This window comes from Suricata suricatta, chromosome 5 (genome assembly GCF_006229205.1).
Source record: "Suricata suricatta isolate VVHF042 chromosome 5, meerkat_22Aug2017_6uvM2_HiC, whole genome shotgun sequence".
Taxonomy (NCBI): Eukaryota; Metazoa; Chordata; class Mammalia; order Carnivora; family Herpestidae; genus Suricata; species Suricata suricatta.
This window is the reverse complement of record NC_043704.1, coordinates 23,811,382-23,830,369: the sequence shown is the minus strand read 5'-3', so window position 1 is coordinate 23,830,369 and position 18,988 is coordinate 23,811,382. Positions and strand designations below refer to the sequence as shown.

Sequence of the window (18,988 nt, the reverse complement as noted above, 5' to 3'; positions counted from 1 at the left end):
GCATTGGACTTCTAGTGACAAATGAGAGAATGCTCATTCTCTTGAATTAATAATGGATTAGTGTTCTGTAGTGGTTATAACATTGATTCTTTTTTGCAATTCCTAGATTTGCCATTCATCTGCTCTCTCGTCTCAGGTAAATTGCCGTATTTCTCCCAGGTGCCGTCCCATTGTTTATACACTAAGTCCCCATCAAGCTCTAACATGTCCTTATTCTATAAATCTCTCTATCGACTCAGTAGATAATCACACATATTTAATATACAGCTTTCATTCCAATGCTAAGCCCCTTTTAAATTATACACTATTTTTCAGTTCATGATTTTTAAAAAACTTGGTATAGTGAGGAAGTGTGTCTGCAATTTCTTTTTTCTGTATAGCTTTTCTGTGCAATTCAATTATGAGAAAAGTTAAGATTACTTTAGTAATATCTTTATATTGGGGGGGGGAATGTCAATTTCTGATTGTAGAGAAGAATGTCAAAGAACATACTCCTGGCACCTGTAGATTTTAATGCCTGTTCTTCCCCCTTTATAGAGATAATGGACTTTTCTGAAGGGTTTTGTATTTGAATGACATTTTTAAGGTCCTCCTAATGCATTTTTTCATACTAGTGCTCTGAGAGCAATATTACAGGTCCCTGCTGGGCAATAGGCAAAATGGATACTTCTTTTCTCCATCTGATGTAGGTGGTAGAATATAATTAGGCAGGTTGAAAATCTTCCTGGATGCTTCTGAGCTTGCTGAGAGGAGGGTTTTCAATCATTTATAGCTTCCTGAAATTTCTTTTCCAGCCCACAGCTTGAATAACAATTATCAAAGAAGTCAAGTCATAAGTTCAACCTATTCTCTTAGAAACTACTTTTGAGAAAACTCTGTGAAATATTTTAAAAATAAAATGTCACTGTTCTTTTTAAAAACATTATTTATTAATGAACTATTATTTTAAATGTATTTTATGAATTTCCCCTTGAAAGAAACTGCCATCAGGTTTGTCAGTTGATAAAACACTAGTTCACAATTTTATTATAATTCTTTTGGGGGAAAATGCTATTTATATACCGAAAGTGATTTTACTGTGGCTTTGTAGCAGAAGGTATTTTCTCATGTACACACTTCTTCCTACATCAACTTCAGTTGATACTTACTTCTTCTTATGAAGTAATCTAGTACAATCCCTGAAAAAAATATAAATATATTACCATAAAGAAATATGGAGATGTCAGTGAACATTAATAGACTTAACATAAATTTTATGGTTTTTGTAACTTTGATATTTTAGTGAATAATATTAACTAAATTCAAGAACAAAAGGAAGAAAATTTGAATAAATGGATGACAAATGCATGACATTTTAGTACAATTTAAAATAATTCATAAGAAAAATAAATTTAAAATACTGTATTATAGACACAACCTATCTGTGAAAATCTTTAAGCACACATGAAATAAACCACATGCATAAAATAATACATTTGATGCATTTCATTGTTAATTTTAGGCTTCCAACAAAAACAGGTGCCTAAATGGATGTTAGTTACACAATAATTAATGAATAAAATAGAATACAGATTAATGAAAACTATCTTAGCACAGGTACTGCAATGTTCTCATAGCTCTTGACTTAGGGGTTAACAAATTTTAAATTTAAGTGCTATATTTAAACAAGTATTTTCAGTAATCACCCTGTTCTGTCATCTGCTGAGCAGTTGTGTTCATGATAGGGGTTAGGGGTGTGACAAAAATCCCTCAGATGTAAATCAGCCTTGGGTATAATGTTTCATTGTCATGATCTACACTAAGAGCAACATCAAATCTGTTGTTTTGTAATTCACAAAAGTTCTAGTCTAGCTTTCTAAATCTCTTTTCTCAGATTCCAGATTATTTTTAGATTCATATTTAATAGTGCAACTACGTATAAGAAAAATGTATATGTACCCTACCAAATATGTAGAAGCAGTGAAATTATATTTGTGGAACTGACCACTGTTTCCCCGACCCAGACCACTCATCTTGTTCACGTCTCTTAACCCCCAGCCGAAATTTCTATTATTATAATTACAACCTCATAAGCACTCCTCAATCTTTACTGGCTTCATGAAATATTTCTGGCAAAACCACTCATGGTTTAATTAATACCTCCATGTCTATTCCACTCATGTGTTATGACAGCAGAGTTTACCTGGAGGAAAAAAACCTGTCATCACTCTGAATGGTTTCCCTTTAAAATTGTGGCCCACACCCAGTGTTTGCACTTTGTGTCATGTACCATTCATCCCACATTCTCCTGGCCCATTTTCTTGACCAGTTTTAGGTAACTACCTTCTACATTTCCTCTATCCTCAAATTTGTAAATTTCCTTTATCTCCAAAGCTTTGCTGATGACTTGCTTTGTCTTTTACTAAGAAAATAAACAAAACTTTAACACAGTCCTACTTCTAAATCTACACTCATACATAACTGAACCTATATGTTACTGTGAGTGAAATATCTGGGTATTTACATGGATCCTAGAACCCTCTTTAACATATGATGGATTCACATCTCTTCTCACCAATGTTTTCTTTCATTCAGTACCTTATTTATCATTCCCATCAATATTCAAAAATATTCTGTTATTTTTCTTTTATTTAGAGGTATGTTATATGTAACATATGACATATATAACATATTTTATATGTTTGTCTGTAACATACACACATTCTTACTGCATATATCCTTCATGCATATGAGTATATTTATATGTATATACCATATAGACAGGCAGATAGATAGATAGATAGATAGATAGATAGATAGATAGATAGATATCCCTATAGCCTCCACATACCATCTGATTATCATCTGTTCACAGTAAAATCTCTTAAAAATGTTGTTTAACCTTGCTCTAATTTTCTTCCTCCAGTTATCTCCTGAATACAAACTTTGATCATATCACTCCACTGAAGTTCTCTGACAAGTTTACCAGTAACCTTCATCTTCTTCAATTTAATGGCAAATTATCAGTCTTCATTTTTTTTTCCTGCCTCGTAGCAGTAATGACCTAGTTATAAATTATCTCTTTTGTTTAAAGTGCGTCCTCTGGCTTGCAGTATGCTCCTGGTTTTTCTTTTGTCATACTTTTCCACCTTTCAATGCCCTTTGATCTGTTTTTGTCTTTCAATTGACATCTCAGTGATCAAGGCCCCCAGTTTGGGGTCCCTTCTTGAATTCCTTTTTTCATGCTTATTCTTTTAACTTTATTCAACTAGTCTCATGGCTTTGATTACCACTTGGATCCAGTAAACTCTAAATTTCAACCAATGGACTTCTTCACTGCCAGACAGCTCCATTTGGATATTAAATAAATAGCTTAAAGTGAAAATATCCAAGACAGCTCTGTACATGATCTTCACATTTGCTTCTTCCTTAGTCATCTCAACCTCATGAAATAGTGACTACTTCCTTCCAGTTATATAGACTGAATATCTTGGATTCATCTTTGATTCTTATCTATTAGTACACTCATATTCATTTTCTTTTTGCAAATCCTGTTAGCCCAATTTTAAATATATTCAGAATTTGATTATTGCTTAGTAACTATCTGTTAATGCTGTGGCCGAAAGCATCATAACAGCTTGCCTAGATTGTTGCAATAACTTTTTAAGAGGTCTCAATGCATCCACCCTTGCCTCCCATTAACCTCAATAAATTGACTAACCTGCCCCATTTGAAACAAGCAAGAAAATATCACTGTTCTGTTCAGAAACCTTCAGTAGTTTCTCATATTCTTTGGAGAATCCATCTATTATCTCCATGACTCTATATGGTAGGCCACTCTTCCAATCGATGTTACCTCCTTTTTTCCCCCCATCATGTCCTAATATTAAAATCAATTCATTTCAACCAAGTAAGATTTGATATTCCTTGATCATTCCTTGGATATAGCAAGATACTTTTCAAAGGTATATCTTCTTTATGCACCTAGAACACTACTGCACACAGCAAGTCGTAAGTCCAGTGAAAACTACCACAAATCCTCAATCTACTGACTGTAGCTTCCAGTATTTTTGAGTCTTGAGAGTCCTTGACGCCAAACTGAAGTCTATATGATAGACTATTGACTTTAACAGGTACTAACTGTAAATATATTTAGATTAATTGTTGTTATTTAGGCAAACTGAAGATAAATTGCAGACCACTGTTCTTTCAATTACAAATATCAAAGCCAGTTAAGAACTTAATCTTTGTCTACAACATTAGAGTTAATTTACTATATGTATATTTGCATTCACTCTAAAGTTTACTATATCTAGCAGAGTCATAGGAACTGTGATGTATGGGACAAAATTAAGAAAAAACACAAACATGTAATGCTAAAGTCATAGTAGCATATCTATTGATCCATAATTTGTATGAATTGATACAATCCTTTTACCACTCAGTGAATTAATAATTTGTGTATCCTTAAATTAAAATATCTTTGGAGGCAAATTATAGAAAAGGTGATAATTAAAGAAATCCCATACACAAGATATATCAATGTAAAAGATTACCAAGCAATGGAATTGCACACTTTTCTTGTGTGTATCATAGAGAAGATGTTGGAATTTTATTGAGGCCTAATCTACCACTTCCTATATTATAAGAAACAAACCTGACTGGCTGTTTTGATCAGTGCCTTGGGATAGTATTTTACATATTTATTCACTAAGAATATGCTTTTTAGTATCTTCTCATAAAATTACAACACTCTGCCCTGTGGTATAATTATTTGATCTCATCTTATGCCTGCATATTCCACACACACACACAGTTAGAGGCTTGACAAAAGCTGTTTCTCATCAATTTTATGTCTTGTAGCAAAGGCAGTATAATTTCACAGACCATCTCTGCTCCCTGGGTCTTTAGCTCCACCAGATTTCCCTTTAATGATAATGTTCATAATTTTTCATTATCTAATTAGTGATATACATCACTGTAAAGATTCATCACAGACCTGTCTGATCCATAATTTTGGATTGTTTTAGAAAAGAATATAATATAGAAATATAAGATTCTTTATCTTCTCTTCAGATTTTTGAAAATTTCACACTGTACCTTGTCTTCTCCATGGTTTAGGATAGCAATCCATTTATACCATATTTGGGAAATATCTTAATTAATCTTCTAGCTTTTGATTATGTGTATGTGTGGGTGAATGTGTGTATGTGTGTGTGTATATATATATGTGTATGTTATATATAACATAAAATGTTATATAACATATAAGTGTATATATATATATATATATATGTTTTAACTCTATTCCTCCTTTGCATTATAATCTTAATAACTTCTAATAGATCCTTTCTGAAGAGTTTCTTCTCTTTAACTGAATATTTATAACAATTATATAAAGTTTAATTTGTATATGCAGTATTTTTTTAACTTGCCTATTCTTTATGGAAGATTACTTTATTTACTATTAAACAAGCAAAATCCAAACCAAAAAAAAAGCAGGTTAATGGACTTTATATTTTTGTTACATACAGTTTTAATTTATAGCCATCTCTTGGAGGTAGGTTGTTTCTTTGTACATGTAACAAAATTATTTGATGAAATTGTGTTTTTTCGTATTTTAGTGTATGATGAGTAGTTTTGGTTTTTATGTTCATGCCTTATATAAAGCATCTCAAATAAATATATACCACTTTCATTTAAGATAGTTATGTTAATTATATATGCATGAAAAGAGTTCAAAGCATAGCTATATGGATATATCTTTTACCCCCTCAAACTTCTACCCAATGTATGGTTATAAACATTGATGTAAGAATATTAGTCATTCAGCATAGCTCTCTATTCATAAGGGAACATATATTTGCTATAATACTGGGGGCACATATAACAATACTTTTATTCATAAAATTTTTATACATAGTATTCATTTATGTATCCAGTGATGTAGATATTTGAATATATATTTGTCATGATGTGATTTTTTTTTAAAGGAAGGAAAAACATACACATATATTGCTAGGTATTTTTTTCTTTCAATTTTTTTGTTTGTTTCACATTTTAGTTAAATTCTAGTTAGTTAATGTATAGTGTAATACTAGTTTTAGGAGTAGCATTTAGTGATTCATCACTTACATATAACACCCAGTGCTCATCACAAGTGCCATCTTTAATACCCATCATCCATTTTGCCTATCCTCCCTTACCTCCAGTAAGCCTCATTTTGTTCTCTACAGTTAAGAGTTTGTTTTATGGTTTGCCCCTTTCTCTTTCTCTATTTTCCCCCCTATGTTCAACTGTCTAATTTTTTTTCCTGTGGTTGACTTCAAGTTTCTTAGTGTTGTGATCTGAAAATATGCATGATATGATCTCAGTCTTTTTGTGCTTTTTGAGGTATTATTTGTGACCCAGTATGTGATCTATTCTAGAAGATACCCCATGTGCACTTGTAAAAGGGACTGTGTATTCTGCTGCTTAAGGATGTAATTTTCTGAATATATCTATTAAGTCCATCTGGTCCAGTGTGTCATTTAAAGTCATTGTTTCCTTATTGATTTGCTGCTTAGATGAGCTGTTGATTGCTGTAAATTGGTGTTAAAGTCCCCTATTATTATTGTATTATTATCATTGAGTTCCTTTATATTTGTTATTAATTGTTTTATATTTTTGGGTGGCCAAGTTGGGGGCATAAATATTTATAGTTGTTAGATCTTGTTGGATAGAACCCGTTATTATGATATAGTGTCCTTCTTCATTTCTTATTACAGTTTTTGGTTTAAATTTTTGTTTGGCATAAATATGGCTACTCCAGCTTCCTTTTGACACCCATTATCATGATAGATGTTCTCCATCCCTTCACTTTCAATCTGCAGGTGTCTTTCGGTCTAAAATGAGTCTCTTATAGGCAACAAAAAGGTGGATCTTATGATTTTATCCATTCTGACACTCTATGTCTTTTGATTGGAGAATTTAGTCCACTTACATTCATAGTGATTATTGATAGTATGAATTTAGTGACATTGTACTACTTCTTAAGTCATCATTTCTGGAGGGTTTTTTGTATGTTGTCCTTTTCTAGTCTTTGTTGCTTTTGGCCCTTCCTTCCCATGCAAAGAGTCCCATTTAATATTTCTTGCAGGGCTAGTTTAGTGGTCACAAACTCCTTAAGTTTCTGTTGTTTAGGAAACTCTTTATCTCTCCTTCTATTCTGAATGACAGCTTTATTGGATAGAGTATTCTTGGCTGCATAATTTTCCTATTCATCACACTAAATATATCATTTCCTTCTGTTCTGCCAAGTTTCTTTGGAGAAGTGTGCTGTTAACCTTATTTAATTTCCTTGTTAATTAGGTATTTATTTTCTCTTGCTGCTTTTTCGTAGGATTTTTTCCTTACTGCTATATTTTGCAAATCGAACTACAATGTGTCTTACTGTTGGTAAGTTTTGTTCATTTTGATTGGAGTTCTCTGCACCTCCTGCACTCCTTACAGAGTTCTCTAAGTTTATATTCTTGATCCAATATTTTTATTTTCCTAATTTTTAAGCTTCTTTATTTTGCATAATTTTATCTTCTATATCACTTAATTGTTCCTCTGCTTCTTCCATCCTTGTGGTCATTATATCCAGTTGGTTTCACATCTCAGTTATAGCATTTTTATTTCAGCCTGACTAGATTTTAGGTCTTTTATCTCTGCAGTAAGTGACTCCCTGGTGTCTGCTATGCTTTTCTCAAGCCCAGTCAGTGTCCATATGTTTTAAATTCTGAATCAGGTATATTATTTATATAAATTTGAATTAGATTCCTGGCCATGAACTTTTCTTGTTCTTTCTATTGGGATGAATTCCTTCATTGGCATTTTGTCTAGGTCTCTGTCTTCTTCTGTGTTTTAGTAGAGCTTGTTATGTTTCCTGCTCCTGAGAGTAATGGCTTTATTAAGAAGAGGTGATATACTCTCTAGAGACTGGTGCTTCAAAAAGTGTCTCTATTGTCTTCTCTGTACCCTTTGCTGTGTGTTTTGGCTGTTCTTTCTGTCAGGCAGTCCTCTGCAAGTTTCTCCTCACCTGAAGTGGGGCGTGTTTGGACCATGGGCAGAATGTGTTAAGTTTTAACTAGGTGTGCTCTGGGACACCTGAGCGGCTCAGTTGGTTAAGCCTCCGACTTCAGCTCAGGCCATGATCTCACATTTGTGGGTTCGAGCCCCACGTCCGGTTCTGTGCTGACTGCTTAGAGCCTGGAGCCTGCTTCCGATTCTGTCTCCCTCTCTCTCTGCTCCTCCCTGCTCATGCTCTGTCTCTCTCTGTATTAAAAATAAATAAAACAGTTTAAAAAATTAACTAGGTGTGCTCTGGTCTGCTTGCTAAAAAGACACCTGATTCAGCTGACATGGTATGGGAGGGTGGGGAGGGTCTAGTGCTGGTCTTCTGGAGGAGGGTCCCGCTATGCTGATTCTCAGGCACACTTGACCAAGGAAAAAGAGTACAAGGGGCAGGGCTTGGTGTAAGTTTAGGCTGTCAGTGTTGGTGCTGTGCTGCTTACTGAAGTTAGTTAGTTGCTTGCCAGCAAGAGACAGAAATGGTGCCAGCTATCTCTTTTGTCCCTAGAGGAGCAATGCCACCTATCCCTGCTGTGCTCCAAGAAGGAAATGTCTCTCTCAGTACTTCTCAGGGGATCCTCAAATCTCACTGTTTGTTCCCAGGCTATTTTCTCTCCTTATCCATAAAAGCACTGTAGCACCCTCAGAGCTCCACATTGGCCACTCAACGGACCTCTAAAACCCCAGTGTTTGAGTTCTGCTGGTTATAAAAACTCCCCATAATTAGCCTGTCTAGTCTTCCCAGTGAATGGCTTTGGGGAAGTGTTTTTCTTGCGTGATTTCCTGTGAAGTCCTCTCTCTCTCTCTCTCTCTCTCTCTCTCTCTCTCTCTCTCTCTCTCTCTCTCTCTCTCTCTCTGTGTCACCTCCTTCTGTGAACAGGGATCCCTTCACTCTGCAGTACCTATGATCCATTTCCCCCCTAAGCCACGTCTCTGCACCTAGTACCTTCCATGATGTTGCTTTTTCTCCTTTAGTTGTATAGTTTGTTCTGTCAGTCCTTCAGGTCGATTTCTTAGGTTTACGGAATGATTTGATCTGTATCTAGCTGTGTTCAATGGATGAGGCAAGCCTAAGGACCTCCTACTACTCTGATATCTCAACTTCTCCCAGCTAGGTACTTTTTAATTTGTAGTGTCAGACTGATAAAAATGATGTTATTAAGTGTATTGTGTACTATGAAAATTCTCGTGTCTATGACAGAAAATGGTCACTAGAGGTTAAATGAATGGCATTTTCTGGTGTTAAGTGTGGCATTAGTGATGATTTAAAATACTTGTTAGAGCTTCTCTTTTATAATGGATAAAGAAGGGCTTGATTTACACTCTGATTTTAAACAGTGACAACAACAAACACAATTTATGACATTATGGGCAGCACATTGATCCCTGAGAGAAGAGAAACAAATGATGTAAGTCTTATGATTGCTTGAGCCTAATATCTGAAGGATATTTCCAAGCTACAGGAAAGAGATGAACAGTCTGGTTGTTTCTCTTAGTTGAGGAGACCGTGTTCTGAGTTTGAGTGATCCATGGTGTTAGAATTCATAGGATGGGATACTAGAGAGGAGAGAGCTCTGTGGAGAAGGGAGAGATATACACACAGTTCCGGAGATCTTCAGCATTTTCCCCAAGAGTCTTCAGCTGAGTTCCAATAGGTGTATGTGTGAGAAGAGACTATTCACAGCCATAGAACGAACCGCTGGTATATTGAGCAATATAGCTTTAGTAGTGTAGCCAAATTGGTCCTGAACTAAAGATTGCTTCCAACTCCTCTAGCAAAGTTCACAATTCTCAAAATAATAAAATTGTTTCCAAGGAATTTAACTGTGTCCCAGGGAAGAGACCATACATATTTAAAAGAATAAAAAATACTGCACTCAAAATGTCTGACATCCATAAAGTTATGATATGCGAAGTGTGCAAAAATATAATTGATAGTAAGGAACAACACATCAATCAATAACAGCAGATCCCTTAATGACATAGAAGATAGAAGGTAGGAACATTCACATTTGTATTTTTTACATATACTGAATATACTGTATAAAAGACAGCAGTGCATAAGGATATGAAAGATATTAAATAAAATTCTAGAGATTAAAATTTTTCTTAAGTAAAAATGACATGGGATTAACAGCAGATACTACAGAAGAAAAGACTAGTGAAATAAAAAAACAAAATAACTTATTCAAATGCGTATAGGCAGGAAGCATATATGTATTCTTTGATTAGTCCTGTTCTTTTTGGGGAGAGGATTGTTTTGGTTTTGGTTTTGGTTTTTTGCTGTTGCTTTAAATACTGACCAGAGAAGACTATTTATTCCATTAGATAGAACAAAAAAAATGTTCCCCTATTATTTTTAGTTTCTTCATACTGCACTGGAAAAAATCCATATAGAATACCTTGCAGGAATATAAAGATGTACAAATGGAAAATATAATGTCTATATTTAGATCTTATTGAATATGTATACTTTATGTCAGGTATATTTTTAATCAGTTCATCCTACATTATTGTACTACTTCCTATTTAGTGTTGTGCTTCTTGCTTTTAAAACATCTTTTAATTGTCTACAATTTGAACTAGATTACCATACTTCTTAAACTGGTTACATCACTGATTATAATAACACTTCTCATGTACCTAGAACTAATCTTGCATAATCTTATGCAGATCTAACCAGATGTGGGGAAAAGCAGCAAAGACTAAATGCTGTGCATTACTCAACTTGTACTGTGATAACTCTAGACAATAAATGACATTGAAATCACAGTGACTTTCAATTTAAAAACTTTACGGATTTTTAAGTAGGTTGCAGCAGCACGCTCTGGATTTAAATTTGGGTTCTGGTCTACCAGAGCTCTTGTAACAGTTCAGGAAATGGTCTAAAGGAAAAAATCCATCTTGACCATGCTGTTTAAAATTCCCCATGGTAAGCAATAAACATCAAATCTGCCCCCAAAACCAAAAGCACACTGCACACACTGTATGTTATCCAAATTGACAATAAACTATATTAAAAAAATTAAAAAACACAATTTTCCATGGTAAAGTGTATGATTTAATTAAGAACAAGTCTAATGGAGAATAGTATAATGAAATCTAATGTCTATTGCTCAACGTTAACACTTATTAATATTATGCTATTCCAATTGTAATATTTTTGGTATTGTGCTACATCTCTTTCCAATGGACTATCTTTGTGTGATATAGCAGGACATTTTACATTTTAGATAAAAAAAAACAAACAGGGAACCAGACGACCTATGACTTTTTCAAAACCTGGAAATCATGGAGTCCATGCTTATTAGTTATGATTCACATTTCTTTCAAAACAGTATGATTTAATAACATAATGTCAGTGTTCACAGGGTAAATTCAATTACGTGGCAGAAATAATTGCAACACATCTGAGCATCTTGTAATAAATGTTCACAAAGAAGGGTTAGAGTATCATGTGCCTCATTTTTTCATGTCTCTTTTTTGGCTTTTCATGGTTGTGTGACATGAAACTAAATTTTACCTCAACAGAGATGTAATTTTTAGATATGAATATCTTCTTGGCTTCTTTATTTCTTATTGATATTTTTAATAGTTGTTTTTATATTTCTTTTTCTCCATTATGAAGGATACACAAAAACAAAATGGGAATTCAGAAATGATAGTGACCTCCTATGTTTCTTGTTTTTTTTAACCTTGGAGGAAGCACTGGAATTTTACATACGTTTGTGATTTGAATCAGTGGGATTTTCTTGGTCCTGATTTTCTATGCTAGTCTCATATTTATGACTTAAACTTATATGTTTGAATTTTCTAAACAACTCTGATATCAACATTTTATTTTCTTATCTTTAGATTAAAATTGCATATACAGTTACACAGCAACAACAAAATATAAGAATCTTGTCAAACAGGGGCACCTGGGTCTCAGTCGGCTAAGCCTCCAACTTCGGCTCAGGTCATGATCTCACATTCGTGGGTTCAAGCCCTGTGTCAGGCTCTGTGCTGACAGCTCAGAGCCTGGAGCCTGCTTCTGATTCTGTGTCTCCCTCTCTCTCTGTCCCTCCCCCTCTCATTCTCTGTCTCTCTGTATCAAAAATAAACCCCCCCAAAAAAACATTTTAAAAAGAACTGACTTTATAATATATATATATTTATATATACAACATATATATATACATATATATAAAAGAATCTTGTCAAACAGAATAGCCGACAGTTAGACTAGAATTACAGTTAACCATACTACAAACATATTCTCCTTATTTCTAATTTACCTCTTAGAGCTACAATCACAAGGAATGACCATAATAAGTAATAGTAATATGATAGACATGGGGTCAGGTTACTTTATATCACTTTGACCAGTATAAATTTGAGGGAGTGAAGCATAATCTTTGGGGTATTAAATTTTTAAACCACTGAATGGTATCATAGAGTTCATATCCACATAACAACTACAAAACTGACCTTTGACTCTAAAGTCAAGGCATTCGAACAGGGAAGGTCATCCTAATGAAGATCAAGGGCAAGGATACATGTAAGCCATCTACAAGTGGAACCGCAATTACGGACAAATTCAATACCTAGAATTTTATTAGTAGTATTATGGATGTAATAAAATATAAATCCTATCATTCAGTAATTTAATTATTTACATGTGAAATGTTTTATCATTTATCAGTAGCAATTTCATTCTTCTCTAGGAGATTTTTGTCCCAATTTTAATTTTGTTCCTTACTGAATATACTACATTTTATTAACAAAATATTCTAAATAATTAGGATATAGTTTATGGGTTTGTGAGGAAAGTCTAGCAGCACTAAAGTACTACTGAGTAAGAGGAAGGTTAGGAGAGTTATTATTTCTCTGAGACAGAATGCCTTCAGCTATCACAATGAAATGGATGTTGTATAAGCTCATATATTTATCACTAACCTCGGGATATCAGATGTATTATACCAATTTATTTATCATGTACTAATAAGTACCAAGCTCTTTACAAATACTCATTTAATCTGCATAGGAATACTATGAATGTTGCATTCTTGTTCCCATCTTACAGAGAGGGAAACTGAGGAGGCGCTAAGATAAGTAGTTACCTCCAAGTCACAAAGGATGGAGGAAGCAACGCCAGGATGTAAACTTTCCAGTCTGGTGGTGCAGTCTACGTTCTTAACTGCTAGGTTAGGCTAATGTTGGCAACCCATCCAGGCAATAAGATAAAACAAGCAAGTCACATTCTGAAAACCATTATTTTGACAATTGTTACTTGGAACCTGACTTATATGCTTTTTATAAATTAAAATCTCTGAAAAGTTCATTCTTCTTTCGCTTTATTTATCTTTATTTTATTCACTTTACTCCCTTTCATTTTATTTATTATATGAATATGTAATGTGGAAAAGAATGTGAGCCAGTTATTAAAATACAGGCACATATAGTAAAATATGGATATATTCATATATATATACATATATACATATAATCGTATAGGCATACAATAGTTTACTAATGATAGATAATACTTTCCATCTTGAGGTCTGTGACAGAAACCTAGAAACACTCTATTCCTCTTTTCTTTCATCACCACCTCTCACCCAAACATTCACTAAACACTGTTGATTCCTCTTCAAAACATTTCTAGAATATATTAACTCCTCCCGATCCCCAACACCCTGTCAGTGCACTATGTTTTCCATGGGCCTCCCTTCCCCATCTTGAATTCATTCTTCACCCTGCAGCATGAGTGTTTTTTTTCAAAGAGCAAATGCATTTGCCGTACAAACCAAAAACATTTTCACGTCCTTTTCCAGTTGCTTATAGAACACCCAAATTCTTTCCATTGTCTTTAATTCTTAACACTTTTATTTACAGATGATTCACATAGGATGACATTCACTCATTAAAACTTACAACAAAATGCATGTGACTATATTTGCAGAGCTGTGCACCTATCCACAAAACAAATTTTGGAGTATTCCTATCATCTCAAAGAGAAATTCCTCCTCTTTTGACCATTACTCCCAATCTCCTCACACCACCAGCCAGCCCTCGGCAACCATGGATACATGTCTGTGTCTATAGATTTACCTATTCTGGAAATTTCACACATATGGAAGCATTCAACATGTGGCTTTTGTTACTAGCTTTCTTCACTTAGCCTAATGTTTTCAAGGTTCACCCATATTGTAGCTTGTGTAAGTACTTTATTTTTACTGCTATATAATAGTTCATTATGTAAATATATCACATTCTATCTATGCAGGCATTAATAGACGGACAGTGTGCTGCTTTAACTTTATGGTTTTATTAATAATTCTGTTATGGATGTTAATGTATGAGGTTTTATTGTGGACATCTATGTCCACTCTTGGGAGTGTGGTTGTTGAGTCATATGGTAACTCTGTGTTTAACATTCTGGGTAACTGTCATACTTTTTATCCAGAGACCCTGCTCCATTTTTTACAGTCTCACCCAACAGCAGTGCACGAAACTGCCAATTTGTCCATAGCTTTGCCAACACTATTATCCGTCTTTTTTATTACAGCCAGCTCAGAGGGCGTGAAGTGGTATTGTGGGTTTGATTGACATGTTCATGGTCGCTAATGATTGTGAGCATCTTTTCAGGTTCTTCCTGACCTTCCTTTGACTTTTGAGGGACAAGGGCAGTCTTCTTCTCTCCAGACACTTTATCTCTTACCTGTCTCCACTTTATATTGAGCATTCCAGTTATGATGAGCTTCTTTCATCTTCTTGAATGTGTCATTTTCTTTTCTAGTTCAGGTCTTTGTAGTTCCTACTTTTCCCTCATAGTAGCTTGGCCAGAGCTGACTTCATGAAGGTATGACATGCATAATTACATAGAGCCTGACACTCAAAAGGGCCCTATATTTGCTTAAAATATATTGATGTGCTTGCCTTGAAATTCATGAAAATTTTTGGACAGGAGACCAAAATTTCATTTTGCAGTAGGTCCTGCAAACTGTGTAGCCAGTCTGGTGCCTGTCTTATCATTATTACGTGGCCTTCAGGTCTGTTTAGACAGAACTACTTACAATAAATTGTAGACCGTATTATGTGTCTTCCTGTATTTCATCTATACCAGCATGTATTATGGTTTGTCGTTTTTTCCCCCTCTAAGGCTTTTGACCTATGATACTAAAGCCTTTGCCTTTCTGATCTAGTTTTTTATCCTCAGAAACTAGAATAGTGCCTGTTACTCAGCCTTGGTAAGATATGTAGTTCAAATGCATAGTTAAGGCTCAGGTAATGGGCCATATTGGGAAATTAATTCCAAACATGAACTCCAGGGCCAGGCAGCCTCAACATTCATTCCAATCATTTGGAATCTGTTTGGAAACTGGTATTCATGTTATTGTTCCTCAGTTTCCTTGTCTTTAATGTGAGAATGCTATTAGTCCAAATCTCATAATATTATTACTGACAGTATTTGGGATTAAGTGAACTAATGCATGTAAAACATTTATTTTTTTTTTAATTTTTTTAACCATATAATGCCTTTATTTTTTTAATTTTTTAAAAATTTTTTTACTTTTTTTTCTCCATAATATTTTATTGTCAAATTGTTTTCCATACAACACCCAGTGCTCTTCCCCTTAAGTGCCCTCCACCATCACCACCACCTCTTTTCCCCCCTCCCCCTTCCCCCTCAACCCTCAGTTCATTCTCAGCATTCAATAGTCTCTCAAGTTTTGCATCCCTCTCTCTCCCCAACGCTCTGTCCCTCCTCTGCTCCCCCTGGTTCTCCATTAGGTCTCTCTTGTTTTCCTGTTAGACCTATGAGTGCAAACATATGGTTTCTGTCCTTCTCTGCCTGGCTTACTTCACTCAGCATGAAAATAGCATCTAACTACCATTTCCTATATTTGTTACCTGATATCATTGTTATGTTCAGTTCCTATTTGTCAAATAAATTATTGACTCTATATACAAAGAGAAGAAAAGGGCACAGAACCTAGTGGAAAACTATGCAACTTAAGAAGTTATACTGTACGGGGGTGCCTGTGTGGCTCAGTCAGTTAAGCATCGACTTTTGGTTTTGTGAGTTTAGAGCCTCATGTCTGGCTCTGTTCTGGCAGTGCTGAGTCTGGGTGGGATTCTCTGTCTCCTTTATCTGCCCCTTCCCCACTCCCCACTCATGGTGTCTCTGTATCTCTTAGCATAAATAAACTTCATCTTTTAAAAAGAGGTTACATTGTACATATTACATGAATTTGCAATGCTAGGAAGTAGGTTAATTGTACAAAAGTCCAGTTTATGAAACCAAAATAGGGAGAAAATTAGGAAACTGAGAACAAGTCCTGAGGAAAGAGAAACTCATGCTAAGAGCAAGCATAGGGATCTTATAAGGCAGGATGAGAATCTTTCTGTTTAAAATTCTTTACAGAAACTATTCAACTGAACACAATTTTAACACAATTTTAGGAGATGAGTTTGGGTAAATTAATGCCAGTCACCTTTGGAAAGTGTTTTCCTGTTTTTATAATTAGAGTTATGCTTTGACATTACCTGGAAGTATTTGAAGTTGAGTTTAATTTATAGTCAGCAGAGATATAATGCCATTATGAAAAGGCAAACAGAATGTATAATAAAGAGGTGCATGTTTTCTGTATGTCTACATTTGTCTTGGGTTATGCATACTGTCTGTCTGCCTGTCCAATGTCCGGAGAGCTTACGTGCCCTTACACTCTTCTCTGTGCCCGCTGGCTTCTCTCAGTTCCATCCTGTGCTTTATGGGGACACAGGCTTGGACTTCTCTCTGCAAAGCTGTTTCTCTTTCACTATTTACAGTTCACAGTCCACACTTCCATTCATCAGGGAATGTGCCTGTGACTCAACCCTACCCCTCTAGTTACTCATCCAAGATGAAACTTTGGTGCTCCTACATGGAACCTTCTAGTTGGTTTATGTGTATTATTTTTTTAATGACTATTTATTTTTGAAAGAGAGAAAAAGACAGAATGCAAGTGGAGGAGGGGCCGAGAGAGAGGGAAACACAGAAGCTGAGGCAGGCTCCTGGCTCTGAGCTGACAGAACAGAGGCCAACAACAGGCTGGGACTCACGGACCACAAGATCCTGGCCTAAGCCGAAGTCGGACCTTTAACCAACTGAGCCACCCAGCCGCCCTTATTTGTATTATCTTAAAAAATGGATTATCTGTTGTACTTTAATTTCCCAAAGGGTAAAATTGCTCAGTTTTGGTCAGCATGTATCCCTACTGCCTATATGCTTCTTGTAGAATAATTGAACAAGAAAACAATTGCTGAGTAACTAAGTGACATGATTCACAAATATCCCAAAAGGCTAAAGGGGTCAGTGACTCTAAAACTTGTCAAAGACATCAGTGTAAAGAAGAAGTAAGATTAGAAATACTGCCACCTCCAATGTGTTATGTACTATAATTGGGTTCTAAACTTGGCAATAAATGTCTAAGGTAAGGTTACAAAAACAACCACTGAGAATGATACAATCTATAATTTCAAATGTCCAGCAATTAAAATTTGCAACAAAATATTTGTGTTGGAATTAAACTCCATAGGAGAGTTATAACAATGATATTTCATTAAGTGATTCTTAAAAGGACAGCAAACTCTATAAATAACCATTTTATAACTATATTGAAATACTACTCAAATAAGCAGTTCTTAAACTGACCTTCTGGAAAGGCAAAGAATATAACATTAAATCAAATTTCAAAGAGTGCCTTTCTATTAAGGATTGGAATAATTATATATAGTCAGGCACTTTACTTTCTAATCATCTTACTTAATGCAGTGATAGAACCCCAAAATACTAGACGACAGCTAATATACCCGTTAACCTGTCTCAATCAAATACCGGATGTCTTAAATGAATCTTCAGTAGGTTGTGAATCAAAGCCAAGATATAAATTAATTTTCTTTCAGAAATGTGTAATGCCTTTTTTGTGGCACAAAGATAAAGATGTCCTTTGAAATGTTAGATATGAGAAGGAATGACTTTGGTCTTCTAGTTTAAGCATCTGAGACAAATGGATATTGTAATTATTATAGAGCCTATGTGAAGGCTGAAAATGACTGATGATTTCCCCAGGAATCCCACACCTTCTCAAAGAAATTCTATTCTTCCAGAATTTCTGTTAATAACTTCAGATACATTGGAAATAATTTTTCAATTTCCATATCTTTACTAATATATTAATTTTACAAGCATGAAGAGGTTTTCTCAAGTCAAAAAGCATATCCTTTACAACAGGAAGTAACAAGAGGATAGGATGTGTTTATTTTCAAAGGAGGTATATTTATTTGCCTTTCAATTCTGTGAAAGAATAATATTTTCCCTAATAGAAAAATGAAGAATTTATTTTGTACCATTAATTGGCTATTCTATCACAATCAAGATAATAAATGCAAGTTTTAACCCATAGTAAATAATAATAATGGTAAATAATAACTCAAAGAATACTTTTCCTTTACTCAACTACATGTACCTTTTCACTATAACTTAACTTGCTTTATAAGATATTAGAATATAATGGTTCTGTCCTTGGTACTAGTCCAGGTGACTTTAACATAAAGTACCATAAAAATAAAAATGTTCTCACATTTGTTCAACTATAATATCAGCCTACAGAATGAGTTCTGAAGTTCCAATAAGATTATAAAAAGTAGTATGTCCTAAGAAAAGCACAGAGTTCAAAGTGGTAATTATAAGTAATTACTACACACACACACACACACACACACACACACACACACACGCATATTTACTAGGTTAGCATGTCATCATGTCTTACCACACTTAACAATTATTTAAAATAGTAAACCAGGGACTATTTTGGATATAAATTTGTATTTTCCCAAGAAGTTAAAGGAATGTGGGAGAATCCTGCCATGTAAATATGGAAGAGAT

At 34.6% G+C, this 18,988-nt stretch overlaps 1 protein-coding gene across 2 annotated transcripts in view; it reads left to right on the top strand.

Moving 5' to 3' along the window:
* NCAM2 (neural cell adhesion molecule 2) overlaps positions 1-18,988 on the top strand; it is a 500,345-nt gene that overhangs the window by 337,161 nt on the left and 144,196 nt on the right. The window lies entirely within an intron of this gene.